The following is a 14,724-nucleotide window of genomic DNA, read 5'->3' on the forward strand; positions in this document are numbered from 1 at the left end:
GAAGAGCTGGGCACCATGAAGTCTTGTCTGTCAGATGGAACCTGAGGTCCTGGCACAAATACCCTTGAAGCCAAAGAGAAAGTTGCCTCGAAATATATGTGTTTGTCTCATGCAGTTTTAATTAGCAAGGATAACTATAACAGGTTACTAGGCGGTGGTTGGTTGCTTTTTAATGTTAAACCTTTGCTGTCAGCAGCCCATCAGAGATGTGCAAGATGGTCCTTATTAAGGAAGGGTGCACCTGTCAGGGGGAGGGGAGTGACCCATTGTGCCAGCTTCCCTGCATTTTTCCACCAAGCGGTTGTTAAGTCCTCTCTGCTTTATGGATTTGGAGGTCTCCTGCATCAGATTCAGAATTTCACGGAACTGCAGAAGCATCAGAGCGATAGCCAGGAGTTGTACAATGCCAGTGCTTTGCTTAGAGGCTTGGTCAGCAGCACCTCACAACAGCCGTTCCATGCGGTTTCTTCAGGCAGTCTCACACGTGCTCTCAGCACCAACAATTTTGCCATCATCAAAAGCCTTCATTAAATGAAGAGAAATAAACAAGCCAACCAAATGACAACAAGGACGTGGGTTTAAAACTGCTCCTTTGTAAACATGAGCTGACAATGCGTATAATGACTTGAAAAGAAAACATGATTTCTGGGAAATGTATGTCCATAACACAGAATATTCCAGCAGAGGGTGTAATAATCCTGTCCTGCCAATGTTTAGAGATTTAGGCACGTGTAGGCGTGCGCACGCGCGCACGCGCACGCACCACGCCACACCCACCCCCAACAGCAAGTCTTTGGGAGAAAAGTGGGAATAGACTAAATGAGGACAGGAGAGTGAAGAATCCGGAAGGAGAAGAGAGCACGACATTGGGCCGTGAAAAGAATAAACGGCAGGAGAGCTTCCAGAAAGGGATAAATAAATGATAAGAGATTGAAGCATGAATGGATGCTAATGGGGCAGGGAACAAGAAGAAAAGAAAATTAATTATTTGCTAGTTTTCCAGCTCGCTCATGGATTTTGTGAAGTGTATGAACAATTTCAGCACTGCAGAATATTGAAGATTCAAATTTAAAGAGTATTTCAAAAGGAAGCAGATAATCCTTGTCTGTGATCCTTGCCATATTGGACATCGTCCCCAAGAAAATGAAATAAGAACATGGATTTATGTTTAACTTGAAGTACTTCCATGCTGGGTAATAAAAATCTACAGCATCAGCATCATTATCAGGGTTTCAAACACTTTCTTATTAAACACACTTGGACCCAAGATCAAACTTTCTTGAGAAAAATAATTCTTGAATTAAGATGAGACAAAAGTAATATTTTCACCAAATCTGGAAATGTTTTTTACTGATTTTTTTTGCAAACCATCGAGAATTCTTTCTGCAAAATTGTCGGTCCAAAAGCAACCAGACATCTTTACTTACCTCTATGCAGGTATGTGCATGCGTACGTTTGGGGGTGTTGTGTCTGCAGACAACTGAAGTCAGTACCAATGAAGAAAGCAATTCTAAGCAATTCTTCTGACTTGACTTACATATCCTCTGTACAGGGTGAGTCAAGATACTTAATTCAAGTTCACACACTGAGTGAATAACAAGTGCTTTAGTTAAACGGGATAAAATCCCTGTGTGAAAGCTGTAATGAAAATGGAGCAGGGTTTAATACAGAGAGTGTAAACCACTTCCAAAGGAAATGAAACCAAAGCAAATTAAGGTCATGACAATTTTCTGTGAGACTGTCCAATCAGGGGCTCAACCCAGATTAAACACATCACTTCAATAATTGGATTCTAATCCAGAATGAATTTCCAAGTGTCCTTCCTTGTCCACACCAGCCCTTCGACTCAGTCAGTGACGCCGACCTCTGAGGGTGCCCAGGCCGGCAACCTGCCTGCACAGGCAGAACCGTCTCTGCCTGCCAGGGGCCCGTCACAGAGGGGGACGCACAGGAGGCAACGCTGTGCCGGCACCGTAACAAAGTTCCCTTAGGATGATGAAGGATAATTAGTGTGAGCCCTAGCATCCCAAGTTCACCTAGAGATCCCTCTCCAAACCCAGAGATCGCCTGCATAAAGACCTAAAAATTAAGCTAGAGAAGGCAGAAATGCCTTTATAATAGCGGAATTCTTTGAAATTCAGGTGTTCTGTTGGGAGGATTTTTCTGTGAATGAAAAAGTAATTGAGAAGCACTTCCACTGCGCTAAGACATGAACATTTATTTATTTATTTATTTATTAATGTCATGCTGGTTTATCCCTGCCTAAATGATGTTAAAAAGAAGAGAAGTTGCTGCCGTGGGAAAAAGGCCTTTTTTTTTTTTTTTTTTTATTTTTTGACACACATTACATTTCTTCCTTGCTAGACAGTGGGAATACGGCCACTAACAGACGCACATTCATCACTCTCGCTGCGTAAAAAACTGTCTGGATAGTCGGGCCCAAAGAGTGGTGGTGAACAGAGTTAAACCCAGCTGGCGGCCGGTCACGAGTGGTGTCCCCCAGGGCTGGGTGTTGGGGCCGCTCCTGTTTAACATCTTTATTGATGATCTAGACGAGGGGATCGAGTGCCCCCTCAGTCAGTTTGCAGATGACACCCAGTTGGGTGGGAGTGTGGATCTGCTCGAGGGTGGGGAGGCTCTGCAGAGAGACCTGGCCAGGCTGGAGCCATGCGCTGAGCCCAGCTGGGGGAGTTTCACTAAGGGCAAATGCCGGGGGCTGCCCTTGGGCCACAACAACCCCCAGCAGGGCTACAGGCCTGGGGAGGAGTGGCTGGAGAGCTGCCAGTCAGAGAGGGACCTGGGGGGTGATTGACAGCCAGCTGAACAGGAGCCAGCAGTGTGCCCAGGGGGCCAAGAAGGCCAGTGGCATCCTGGCTTGTGTCAGCACTGGCGTGGCCAGCAGGGACAGGGAAGGGATCTGAGCCCTGGGCTCGGCACTGGTGAGGCCGCCCCTCGATGAGTGGGTTCAGTTTTGGGCCCCTCACCCCAAAAAGGCCATTGAATGACTCGAACGTGTCCAGAGAAGGGCAACGCAGCTGGGGCAGGGTCTGGAGCACAGGTCTGCTGGGGAGCAGCTGGGGGAACTGGGGGGGTTCAGTCTGGAGAAGAGGAGGCTGAGGGGAGACCTCCTGGCCCTCTGCAACTCCCTGCCAGGAGGGTACAGAGAAGGGGGACAAGCCTCTTTAAGCAAATAGTAAGTGGTAGGACAAGAGGTACTGGCCTCAAATTGTGCCAGGGCAGGTTTAGACTAGATCTGAGGAAGGATTTCTTTCCAGAAGGGGTTGTTGGGCTTTGGAATGGGCTACCCAGTGCAGGGGGGGGAGTCCCCATCCCTGGAGGGGTTGAAGAGTCGGGTCAACACAGTGATGAGGGATCTGGTGTCGTTGGGAACTGTCAATGATAGGTCAAGGTTTGGAGGACTGGATGATCTTCAAGGTCTTTTGCAACCTAGACGATTCTGTGTGATTCTGTGACCAGGGGGTGTCTGATTTCCTGACAGGCCAGGCAGTCAGAAGTCTCTGGGTGCAATGCAGGTCTATATCAATCCAACAGAGGTTGGAGTATCCGGGAGCCCAGCCCTGGGGCTCAGGCGGGGTCGTGGAGCTCCCGGTGCAAGCCAGGGCCGCCCTCGTGCTGTCCTGCTGCTCTGTCTGGGGCAGTTTAGGGGCCCCGGGAGCTCTGTCCTGCCAGGGGGTTTGTGCTGTGCCCGCTGCAGGGGCTGCAGAGCCTGGGGCAGCGGCCGTGGCCCAAGGGGCGGGTGTCCCCGTGGGGCTCTGGCGCCTGTGACATCACAGAGGAGAAGTCCCCGAGGGTGTCACCAGGGTGCCAGGCAGCAGCACCCGCTGCAGTCCGGCTCGAGCCAGCGGTGAGTGAGGGTGGCGGGGGGAAGGCTGGGCCGGCCGAGGGCCGGGGCAGAAGCTCTGGCCCCCGAGGGGGGTTTCTCCAGCGGGTGCGTGGGCACAGCCGCTGCGGGGAGCGCCTGGGGCAGGGCAGGTGCCGCCCTCGGGGCTGGGCGCAGGGGTGCCGGGGCTGCCAGCCACGGCCAGTGCCCGGGGGCTGTGGGGAGATGTCCCCGTCCCTGCAGCACTCACCACCCTCCCCCTTACTGCCTCCCAGCTCCCTCTGGCCCTCTCCCACCCGTCCCCAGGCCCCTGCATGTTCTCCCCTGCTGCTCCAGCCGCCATCTCTCTCCCACCCACTACCACTGAGCCCCTTCTCTCCCTCCTCCTCCAGACCATGGCTGTGGGCATCACCCGCGTCCTGATGGTGCTGACCGTCCTGCATCACGTGCTGAGAATGGATGACCAGAGTGACCCGGCCACACAAGACCTCCTGCAGCAGCGTGAGAAGCAGCAGCAGCAGGAGATGACCTGGCTGATGGAGCAGATGGATCAGATGGAGCAGAGGAGCCAGAAGCTGTTTGGCCTCACTCCGGTAGGCGTGCTCCACGCTGTCTACCAGTACTGGTGCTTTTGGACCTCTGCCGAAACCCTGCTCCTGCTCCTTGAGCTCTACCAGCTGCGCAGGCGGAGGAGAGCTGTCTCTGACAGCGGCAGCCAGCAGGGAAGCTGCAAGCTGTGCCAAGAAGCAGAGAGAGGAGGGGGACTGGGAGGGCAAAGCAGAGCCCTGTGACTCCCTGGGTCGAGAAAAGCCTTCGCTGCATCTGCCAAGCCCTTCCCAAGAACTCGTCTCTGATGGGGCCGCATCCAGCCTTGGGATGGGACAGCGCCTGTGAACACCTGAGCACCTCCAAGAACAACATCACCAACCGCCTGCTGCTCGTGCCCCTGAGATCACCCCTCGGGCACGTCTTCCACCAGAGCTGGGCACTGTGGGGGACCTGCCGGCGAGGCGCTGCTGCATCCCCGTGGAGCACCTGATGAACTACGCGCTGTGCTTCCTCCTCTGCCCTGTGACGAGCTGAACACAAGCTGGGTCCCCGCTTCCCACGCAGCCTCTACGTCTGCTCCCTGTTGTGATGCTCCTCCCGCTTGGAGGCGCAGGAGGGATTTACCCGATGTAAATATCCAATAAACAGGCTTGTTTTAAGAAATCCTTGATTGTCTGGGCAAGTTCGTGGTGGAATGTTATCCCTTAAAGAGGTGAAGTTTGTTCTTGAATTTACGTTTGCAGTGGTTACACTTAAGAAGTTTAGTGTCTCCTTCTTCTTCTGGTGTTGTCCAGAGCCCCTCCTCCCCGCCTCTTTTCCCACGGCCTGGACCAGCTCTGGACTTGCTTCAGAGGCTTCCGCTGAAATCAGCTGTTCCATCCCTGGGTCTGGCTTTTTCTGGCTGCCGGGCATCTGGCCGAGATCAACCCACCACAAGTGGTTCCCTTCTTTTCCTCGGGGAAAGAGCACCGAAGGTACAAACAAAAGCAATCCTATTAGTAAGGAGCAGAGTACCAGTAGGCAAGGAACTCTGAAGTTCAGTGGTGTGCTGAAAATCTAGAAGATGTCTCTTTGTCCCCAAAATGCAAATTAATGCGTTGTGTGTGGTGATTCATGTACGTGTAGTGACTGGTGAGAAGATTTTGCCATCTCTTGGGTGCCCGCTTAAGCTCCATCTTAAGTAAGGGGAGGGTGCCCTGCAGGTCCCGAGCATCCGGGGGGAGGAGGGGGTGGCAAAGAGGGGGATTTGGAAAACACGCCCCTCCCCAAATTGCCAAATCCCCAGTCCCCCAGCTACTTACTGAGGCCAAGGCAGGAGCAGACCCCTTTGCACCCTGGCACTTGAGAGGAGCAGCTCCAGCTCTGCCGGACATGCAGCATCAGGGCTCTCCTGTGGTACTTCGGTGCTTGAGAACAGAGACGCTCCGGCCACCTGGGGCCAGGCAGGATCCGACATCGCGCACGATTGGAGCACAAAAACCATACAGCCGGCCCGGAGAACGCTGCTGACCGGTCATGCACCAGCCCCAAGGGCTGGCCCCTGTCGCCAGCACAGTGAAGTTGGTTGTTCACCCCATCTGCACCGGGAGATCCCACATTAAATGTCTTGGCACATGTCAGATCAGCTCTGAGAGCATCCGCTGCCTTCTGGTGATAGGTCACAATCTTTAGTCTCGTGCTAGGTTTCCACCTGCCAACGCTTCCGTGTACTTCTTGTCCTTACAAAACCGACAGCCGGTCTCTGGGTCTTGTGCTTTGTAGTCAATGATACTGTTTTGTAGTTCAGGTCATCTGCACGTCTCTCTTTCTCTCGGTCCCTCTCTGGTTTGAATAGCTGAATAATGTAACAACCTGTTCAAGACTAACCGTGTGCCTATTCCTGTACTAAAGAAGACAACGTAGGAGAGAAAGGCCGAAGCGTCTCATCAGGACACACGTAAAAATGCAGCGGGGTTGGCAGTTTCAGCTGTGTTTGGCTGTGGTGGTTGCTCTAGCCCTGGGCTAGCTCAGTGCTTCCGGCTCCAACACGCTGCACAGGTTGAGTTTCTTGCCGGGTTCCGTCCATGTGTGGCTGGCTGCAGTGTGGCTCCGCTCCTTACCCGATTCATCTGCTTTGGGAAGATTTTGAGCTGTTGCACAGGTGGGACTGAGCAGGGAAGGTGTCTGGCTTTGGGCTCTAGCATGATTTCATTAATGCAACAACACTGACTACTCTTTGGCTTATCCCTGTTGTTCAGTCCAGGCACATCAGCCTCCGAGAAGGCTTAGCCTACCTTGGCACCCTTTTGTTTTTACAGAACTGTTATGCAAGCTATTGAACGTGCTTGAATGTCCAGAAATGCACTTCTTCATGTTTCAGCTCTGGACTGAGGCCACAGACAGAGTTCTTAGCTATTTTAATGGGAAGGAAATCCTTGAGTTCTTAGTTCTATGCAGGACAGTTTCTTCTTGTCAGAGAAGAGAGGACCAGCTGGCAGGAGGCTGACCTGAGGCTGTTCCCAAGGTGGCCATGTTGCCTGAGAGCACACTCCACTTGAAGAAGGGACAGCTCGACTTTGCAAGGAAGATCAGTTTGCTTCCAGTAGTGGTTCTCCAGAGAAATCCTGATTCGTGGTGATGAGTTTTTCTCCACATTAAAGCCTGTTCATGAGTAACTGGGTATCTTACAAGGCCTTGCAGAAATTATTTCTAAAAAACGCTGCAAAACCCCTCCCAAATCTGCCCTCATCCAGAACTCAGTTTCCTGGGGGAGGATAAGGCCATTGTTTTAGTGATCAGAGCTCAGGTGTTGGAAGAACTATCAGATGCTGCCTTTTCTTGTCTTTGTAAAGCCGTTTAGCTGTGTCCTGGAAGTAACCGGCTTTTAGTGTTCTGGCTTCTTGGTTTACCCTGAACTAATTAACTCTCATCTCTTCAAACTATTCCCAGTGCAGCTGATTACCTGAAGGCCTCTCATGCCTGTGCAGCAATGGCTGCCCATCACTGATAAGGGGAAGCATTCTCCATCACGAGACGTCTGCCCAAACACAACTAGACCAAACTGCTAAGCAGTGCCGGCATATCGTACCCAATATTCTACCTTTTCTCTAGCTGCTTTTTCTTCCTTTCCGGGGGACACTGACTACAGCTCTGAATGCTGTTTTTCTATTGTATGGGCTGCAACATCTTCCCGAGAAACAAGACTCCGTGCAGGTGGCACAGCTCGGCTTGATGGCGCCCCTTTGCCCTTCAGTGGCTGATGATCCATGAGTGGCAGAAGATGACAGCCCTGCGTGGGTTCTAGGGTACAGAACACAACATCATTTTCCAAGCACGAACGGCGCCCCGGAGTTACACGTCACTGCGCTCCTCTGCACCTCTTAAGCAATGGCTTGGATGCAAAGAATGGTGAAATGAGGTGGGGTCGTAAGAGGAAGCCAAAGCCACACCCCACTATTACAGCACAGCATTTGTTGGTTCTGAGACCTTGAGAAATGCGAGGCACAAGCAAACACCAGTTACTTATTGCTAAAAGATGTAATGAAGTGGGATGTTCTTTAGAAACGAGAGAGCTGAGACCATCAAAGGAGTCTGAGTGCAGCGTGCTTACGAACACCATTCCCAGGGGTTACGTGTCTCCAGTGTCCTAGCCATGAATGTATCATCAACAGCAATTCCCCCCAAACATTCAAAAGAGTCACAGAGGAGCTATAGAAGTTCATTGTCCAGGAAGCTTTTGCTAATCTTTCTCTCTCTGATGCTAAAAGAGAAGCTGTCACCTGCCTGTGTGATGACTGGTGCCGGAATTCCAAGCCTGAGGCTCAACTTCATGTAAGAGAAGATGTTTGGCAAACACTGGCTGAAGCTGTTTGCTTGTCAGAGCAGCCTTGGGTGGTGTCCATCCAGGAGACTCAGTTCCTCTCTCCACCCAGATGGCCACAGAGAATCCCTTGCTAATCCTCTCACATTGCCCTTGGTTATTACCTGCGTGTCCAGCATTAGAGTTGTCAACACAGGCGTCTCCAGCAGCGGAATCGGTCCCTGCTAAAGCCTTGAGACGGAACCCCCAACTTGCAGAAGGGGCCCTTTCTCTGTGAACCATCCCAAAATGCAGATCTGGACAGCTGCTGCCACCAGAAGCGTGTGAAATTCATCTTTGGAGGTGAGTATTGCAGCACGGCCTGCGAATCTGCCCGTTGTTAACCTTCCACACAGCAAGCTGAGGAGACGTCCTCCAAAACGGGGGCGTACAGTGAAATTTGCGTTAAGATTCAGTGACCTTTAGGAGCAACACATCGCCATCTGTGTACTATGTCAGACATCACAGAGATCTTTGGAAACTGCTGGAGTGTTGGAAAATACTTTTTCTGAGGTGGGACATTTTTCTAATTAGATTTCGGCAATCTACTTCAGATTTGCAGTGTTGTTTACCTGCTTTGTTCTCAAGGATCTTAAACACCTCCTCAGACCTTCAGCAGACCACATCAGGGTGCTTGGGTGGTTCCCCGATGTGCATGGATCCGAGGCTCCAAACCTGTCCTCTAGCCTTACAGGACACCCATAAGAAGTCAATCGACTAATGAAGATTACACAGAGAGGAATCTGAGGGGAGAGACAAGCGGGAGGAAGTTTTTAATCTTACCTCTTCTTGCTCACATCCCGCCCTTTTGTGTCATCCAAAATTTCTGTCACAAAAGTTACTCCTCCTCTGCACTGAGCTGCGTGAAGCCGTTAGGTCTGAATGATGATCTCGCCAATACTCGACTGTTTCTGTATGCCTGTGTATCTTGGGTATGAGCACCAAATCCCTTTGCAGACAAAGTTAGTAAGCGACACCTTCGGCTCCTCTCCTGAAGATGTTTGTATCATTTTGTCACGATCTCTTGCCATTACCTGTCCAACGGAGGAGCAGTTCTGGGCTGCTTCTTGAGTCAGACTCCTAGTGACAGCCCAGGTGCCCAGGAAACTGCCACTGGTGTCTGTGCTAAATAAGTGGGTTGGCTCAAGGTCCTTGTTCAGCGGGGTTTAGCATTTTCATCCCGCTTGATGTGACCGGAGTGCGTCTCCTTGTTCTTGTGTGGGTGGGCATGAGATAGCTCGTCTGGTGTTCAGACCTGATTTTCCACGTGCATATTACCAGTTTCTTTGTAACTGAAAATATTTCTCTTTATTCCAAACAGGGAGCTGACCATACTCTAAAAGAAAGGAAGAGCATGGTGTTCCTCTGTGTACCCCTGAAGAGAATCACAGAACAGTGTTTCAACAACTTCACACTTCAGAGACAAGCAAAGCTTGTTATCCTATGTCAGGTAATGTCTGTAGTGTAACTGAAAGAAACAGTGACAGCAAAATGTTCTTTCACTCCAATTTTCCATCATACTTGTCTATAGATAAACTTCTGTGCTTAGGGTCTTCCTGATCCCACGTAAACTTCCTCTATAATTATGCACCCCGATCTACTTACACATTCCTGGATTTTCTGTAGGCAGATGAACTGCTTTGTCTGTTTCTAACCCCTGGGACAGATCATCTGGCAGGGATATCCCTGATTCCTGCGTTCCTTGCCGCATAAACAGATTCCTGAGCTGCGGGAGCTGCAGGCTTCCTACAACGACAGAGTGCGACAGTTCCTCTCCTCTTCCTGAGTGGAAGTGGCAGGGCCAGAAAATCCTGAACAACCTTCACCAGTGTGGCTGCAGATGTACAGCGTGGTGAGCTGGAAGAGCTGGGCACCATGAAGTCTTGTCTGTCAGATGGAACCTGAGGTCCTGGCACAAATACCCTTGAAGCCAAAGAGAAAGTTGCCTCGAAATATATGTGTTTGTCTCATGCAGTTTTAATTAGCAAGGATAACTATAACAGGTTACTAGGCGGTGGTTGGTTGCTTTTTAATGTTAAACCTTTGCTGTCAGCAGCCCATCAGAGATGTGCAAGATGGTCCTTATTAAGGAAGGGTGCACCTGTCAGGGGGAGGGGAGTGACCCATTGTGCCAGCTTCCCTGCATTTTTCCACCAAGCGGTTGTTAAGTCCTCTCTGCTTTATGGATTTGGAGGTCTCCTGCATCAGATTCAGAATTTCACGGAACTGCAGAAGCATCAGAGCGATAGCCAGGAGTTGTACAATGCCAGTGCTTTGCTTAGAGGCTTGGTCAGCAGCACCTCACAACAGCCGTTCCATGCGGTTTCTTCAGGCAGTCTCACACGTGCTCTCAGCACCAACAATTTTGCCATCATCAAAAGCCTTCATTAAATGAAGAGAAATAAACAAGCCAACCAAATGACAACAAGGACGTGGGTTTAAAACTGCTCCTTTGTAAACATGAGCTGACAATGCGTATAATGACTTGAAAAGAAAACATGATTTCTGGGAAATGTATGTCCATAACACAGAATATTCCAGCAGAGGGTGTAATAATCCTGTCCTGCCAATGTTTAGAGATTTAGGCACGTGTAGGCGTGCGCACGCGCGCACGCGCACGCACCACACCACACCCACCCCCAACAGCAAGTCTTTGGGAGAAAAGTGGGAATAGACTAAATGAGGACAGGAGAGTGAAGAATCCGGAAGGAGAAGAGAGCACGACATTGAGCCGTGAAAAGAATAAACGGCAGGAGAGCTTCCAGAAAGGGATAAATAAATGATAAGAGATTGAAGCATGAATGGATGCTAATGGGGCAGGGAACAAGAAGAAAAGAAAATTAATTATTTGCTAGTTTTCCAGCTCGCTCATGGATTTTGTGAAGTGTATGAACAATTTCAGCACTGCAGAATATTGAAGATTCAAATTTAAAGAGTATTTCAAAAGGAAGCAGATAATCCTTGTCTGTGATCCTTGCCATATTGGACATCGTCCCCAAGAAAATGAAATAAGAACATGGATTTATGTTTAACTTGAAGTACTTCCATGCTGGGTAATAAAAATCTACAGCATCAGCATCATTATCAGGGTTTCAAACACTTTCTTATTAAACACACTTGGACCCAAGATCAAACTTTCTTGAGAAAAATAATTCTTGAATTAAGATGAGACAAAAGTAATATTTTCACCAAATCTGGAAATGTTTTTTACTGATTTTTTTTGCAAACCATCGAGAATTCTTTCTGCAAAATTGTCGGTCCAAAAGCAACCAGACATCTTTACTTACCTCTATGCAGGTATGTGCATGCGTACGTTTGGGGGTGTTGTGTCTGCAGACAACTGAAGTCAGTACCAATGAAGAAAGCAATTCTAAGCAATTCTTCTGACTTGACTTACATATCCTCTGTACAGGGTGAGTCAAGATACTTAATTCAAGTTCACACACTGAGTGAATAACAAGTGCTTTAGTTAAACGGGATAAAATCCCTGTGTGAAAGCTGTAATGAAAATGGAGCAGGGTTTAATACAGAGAGTGTAAACCACTTCCAAAGGAAATGAAACCAAAGCAAATTAAGGTCATGACAATTTTCTGTGAGACTGTCCAATCAGGGGCTCAACCCAGATTAAACACATCACTTCAATAATTGGATTCTAATCCAGAATGAATTTCCAAGTGTCCTTCCTTGTCCACACCAGCCCTTCGACTCAGTCAGTGACGCCGACCTCTGAGGGTGCCCAGGCCGGCAACCTGCCTGCACAGGCAGAACCGTCTCTGCCTGCCAGGGGCCCGTCACAGAGGGGGACGCACAGGAGGCAACGCTGTGCCGGCACCGTAACAAAGTTCCCTTAGGATGATGAAGGATAATTAGTGTGAGCCCTAGCATCCCAAGTTCACCTAGAGATCCCTCTCCAAACCCAGAGATCGCCTGCATAAAGACCTAAAAATTAAGCTAGAGAAGGCAGAAATGCCTTTATAATAGCGGAATTCTTTGAAATTCAGGTGTTCTGTTGGGAGGATTTTTCTGTGAATGAAAAAGTAATTGAGAAGCACTTCCACTGCGCTAAGACATGAACATTTATTTATTTATTTATTTATTAATGTCATGCTGGTTTATCCCTGCCTAAACGATGTTAAAAAGAAGAGAAGTTGCTGCCGTGGGAAAAAGGCCTTTTTTTTTTTTTTTTTTTTGACACACATTACATTTCTTCCTTGCTAGACAGTGGGAATACGGCCACTAACAGACGCACATTCATCACTCTCGCTGGGTAAAAAACTGTCAGGATAGTCGGGCCCAAAGAGTGGTGGTGAACAGAGTTAAACCCAGCTGGCGGCCGGTCACGAGTGGTGTCCCCCAGGGCTGGGTGTTGGGGCCGCTCCTGTTTAACATCTTTATTGATGATCTAGACGAGGGGATCGAGTGCCCCCTCAGTCAGTTTGCAGATGACACCCAGTTGGGTGGGAGTGTGGATCTGCTCGAGGGTGGGGAGGCTCTGCAGAGAGACCTGGCCAGGCTGGAGCCATGCGCTGAGCCCAGCTGGGGGAGTTTCACTAAGGGCAAATGCCGGGGGCTGCCCTTGGGCCACAACAACCCCCAGCAGGGCTACAGGCCTGGGGAGGAGTGGCTGGAGAGCTGCCAGTCAGAGAGGGACCTGGGGGGTGATTGACAGCCAGCTGAACAGGAGCCAGCAGTGTGCCCAGGGGGCCAAGAAGGCCAGTGGCATCCTGGCTTGTGTCAGCACTGGCGTGGCCAGCAGGGACAGGGAAGGGATCTGAGCCCTGGGCTCGGCACTGGTGAGGCCGCCCCTCGATGAGTGGGTTCAGTTTTGGGCCCCTCACCCCAAAAAGGCCATTGAATGACTCGAGCGTGTCCAGAGAAGGGCAACGCAGCTGGGGCAGGGTCTGGAGCACAGGTCTGCTGGGGAGCAGCTGGGGGAACTGGGGGGGTTCAGTCTGGAGAAGAGGAGGCTGAGGGGAGACCTCCTGGCCCTCTGCAACTCCCTGCCAGGAGGGTACAGAGAAGGGGGACAAGCCTCTTTAAGCAAATAGTAAGTGGTAGGACAAGAGGTACTGGCCTCAAATTGTGCCAGGGCAGGTTTAGACTAGATCTGAGGAAGGATTTCTTTGCAGAAGGGGTTGTTGGGCTTTGGAATGGGCTACCCAGTGCAGGGGGGGGAGTCCCCATCCCTGGAGGGGTTGAAGAGTCGGGTCAACACAGTGCTGAGGGATCTGGTGTCGTTGGGAACTGTCAATGATAGGTCAAGGTTTGGAGGACTGGATGATCTTCAAGGTCTTTTGCAACCTAGACGATTCTGTGTGATTCTGTGACCAGGGGGTGTCTGATTTCCTGACAGGCCAGGCAGTCAGAAGTCTCTGGGTGCAATGCAGGTCTATATCAATCCAACAGAGGTTGGAGTATCCGGGAGCCCAGCCCTGGGGCTCAGGCGGGGTCGTGGAGCTCCCGGTGCAAGCCAGGGCCGCCCTCGTGCTGTCCCGCTGCTCTGTCTGGGGCAGTTTAGGGGCCCCGGGAGCTCTGTCCTGCCAGGGGGTTTGTGCTGTGCCCGCTGCAGGGGCTGCAGAGCCTGGGGCAGCGGCCGTGGCCCAAGGGGCGGGTGTCCCCGTGGGGCTCTGGCGCCTGTGACATCACAGAGGAGAAGTCCCCGAGGGTGTCACCAGGGTGCCAGGCAGCAGCACCCGCTGCAGTCCGGCTCGAGCCAGCGGTGAGTGAGGGTGGCGGGGGGAAGGCTGGGCCGGCCGAGGGCCGGGGCAGAAGCTCTGGCCCCCGAGGGGGGTTTCTCCAGCGGGTGCGTGGGCACAGCCGCTGCGGGGAGCGCCTGGGGCAGGGCAGGTGCCGCCCTCGGGGCTGGGCGCAGGGGTGCCGGGGCTGCCAGCCACGGCCAGTGCCCGGGGGCTGTGGGGAGATGTCCCCGTCCCTGCAGCACTCACCACCCTCCCCCTTACTGCCTCCCAGCTCCCTCTGGCCCTCTCCCACCCGTCCCCAGGCCCCTGCATGTTCTCCCCTGCTGCTCCAGCCGCCATCTCTCTCCCACCCACTACCACTGAGCCCCTTCTCTCCCTCCTCCTCCAGACCATGGCTGTGGGCATCACCCGCGTCCTGATGGTGCTGACCGTCCTGCATCACGTGCTGAGAATGGATGACCAGAGTGACCCGGCCACACAAGACCTCCTGCAGCAGCGTGAGAAGCAGCAGCAGCAGGAGATGACCTGGCTGATGGAGCAGATGGATCAGATGGAGCAGAGGAGCCAGAAGCTGTTTGGCCTCACTCCGGTAGGCGTGCTCCACGCTGTCTACCAGTACTGGTGCTTTTGGACCTCTGCCGAAACCCTGCTCCTGCTCCTTGAGCTCTACCAGCTGCGCAGGCGGAGGAGAGCTGTCTCTGACAGCGGCAGCCAGCAGGGAAGCTGCAAGCTGTGCCAAGAAGCAGAGAGAGGAGGGGGACTGGGAGGGCAAAGCAGAGCCCTGTGACTCCCTGGGT

This window comes from Athene noctua, chromosome 17, assembly GCF_965140245.1.
Source record: "Athene noctua chromosome 17, bAthNoc1.hap1.1, whole genome shotgun sequence".
NCBI lineage: Eukaryota > Metazoa > Chordata > Aves > Strigiformes > Strigidae > Athene > Athene noctua.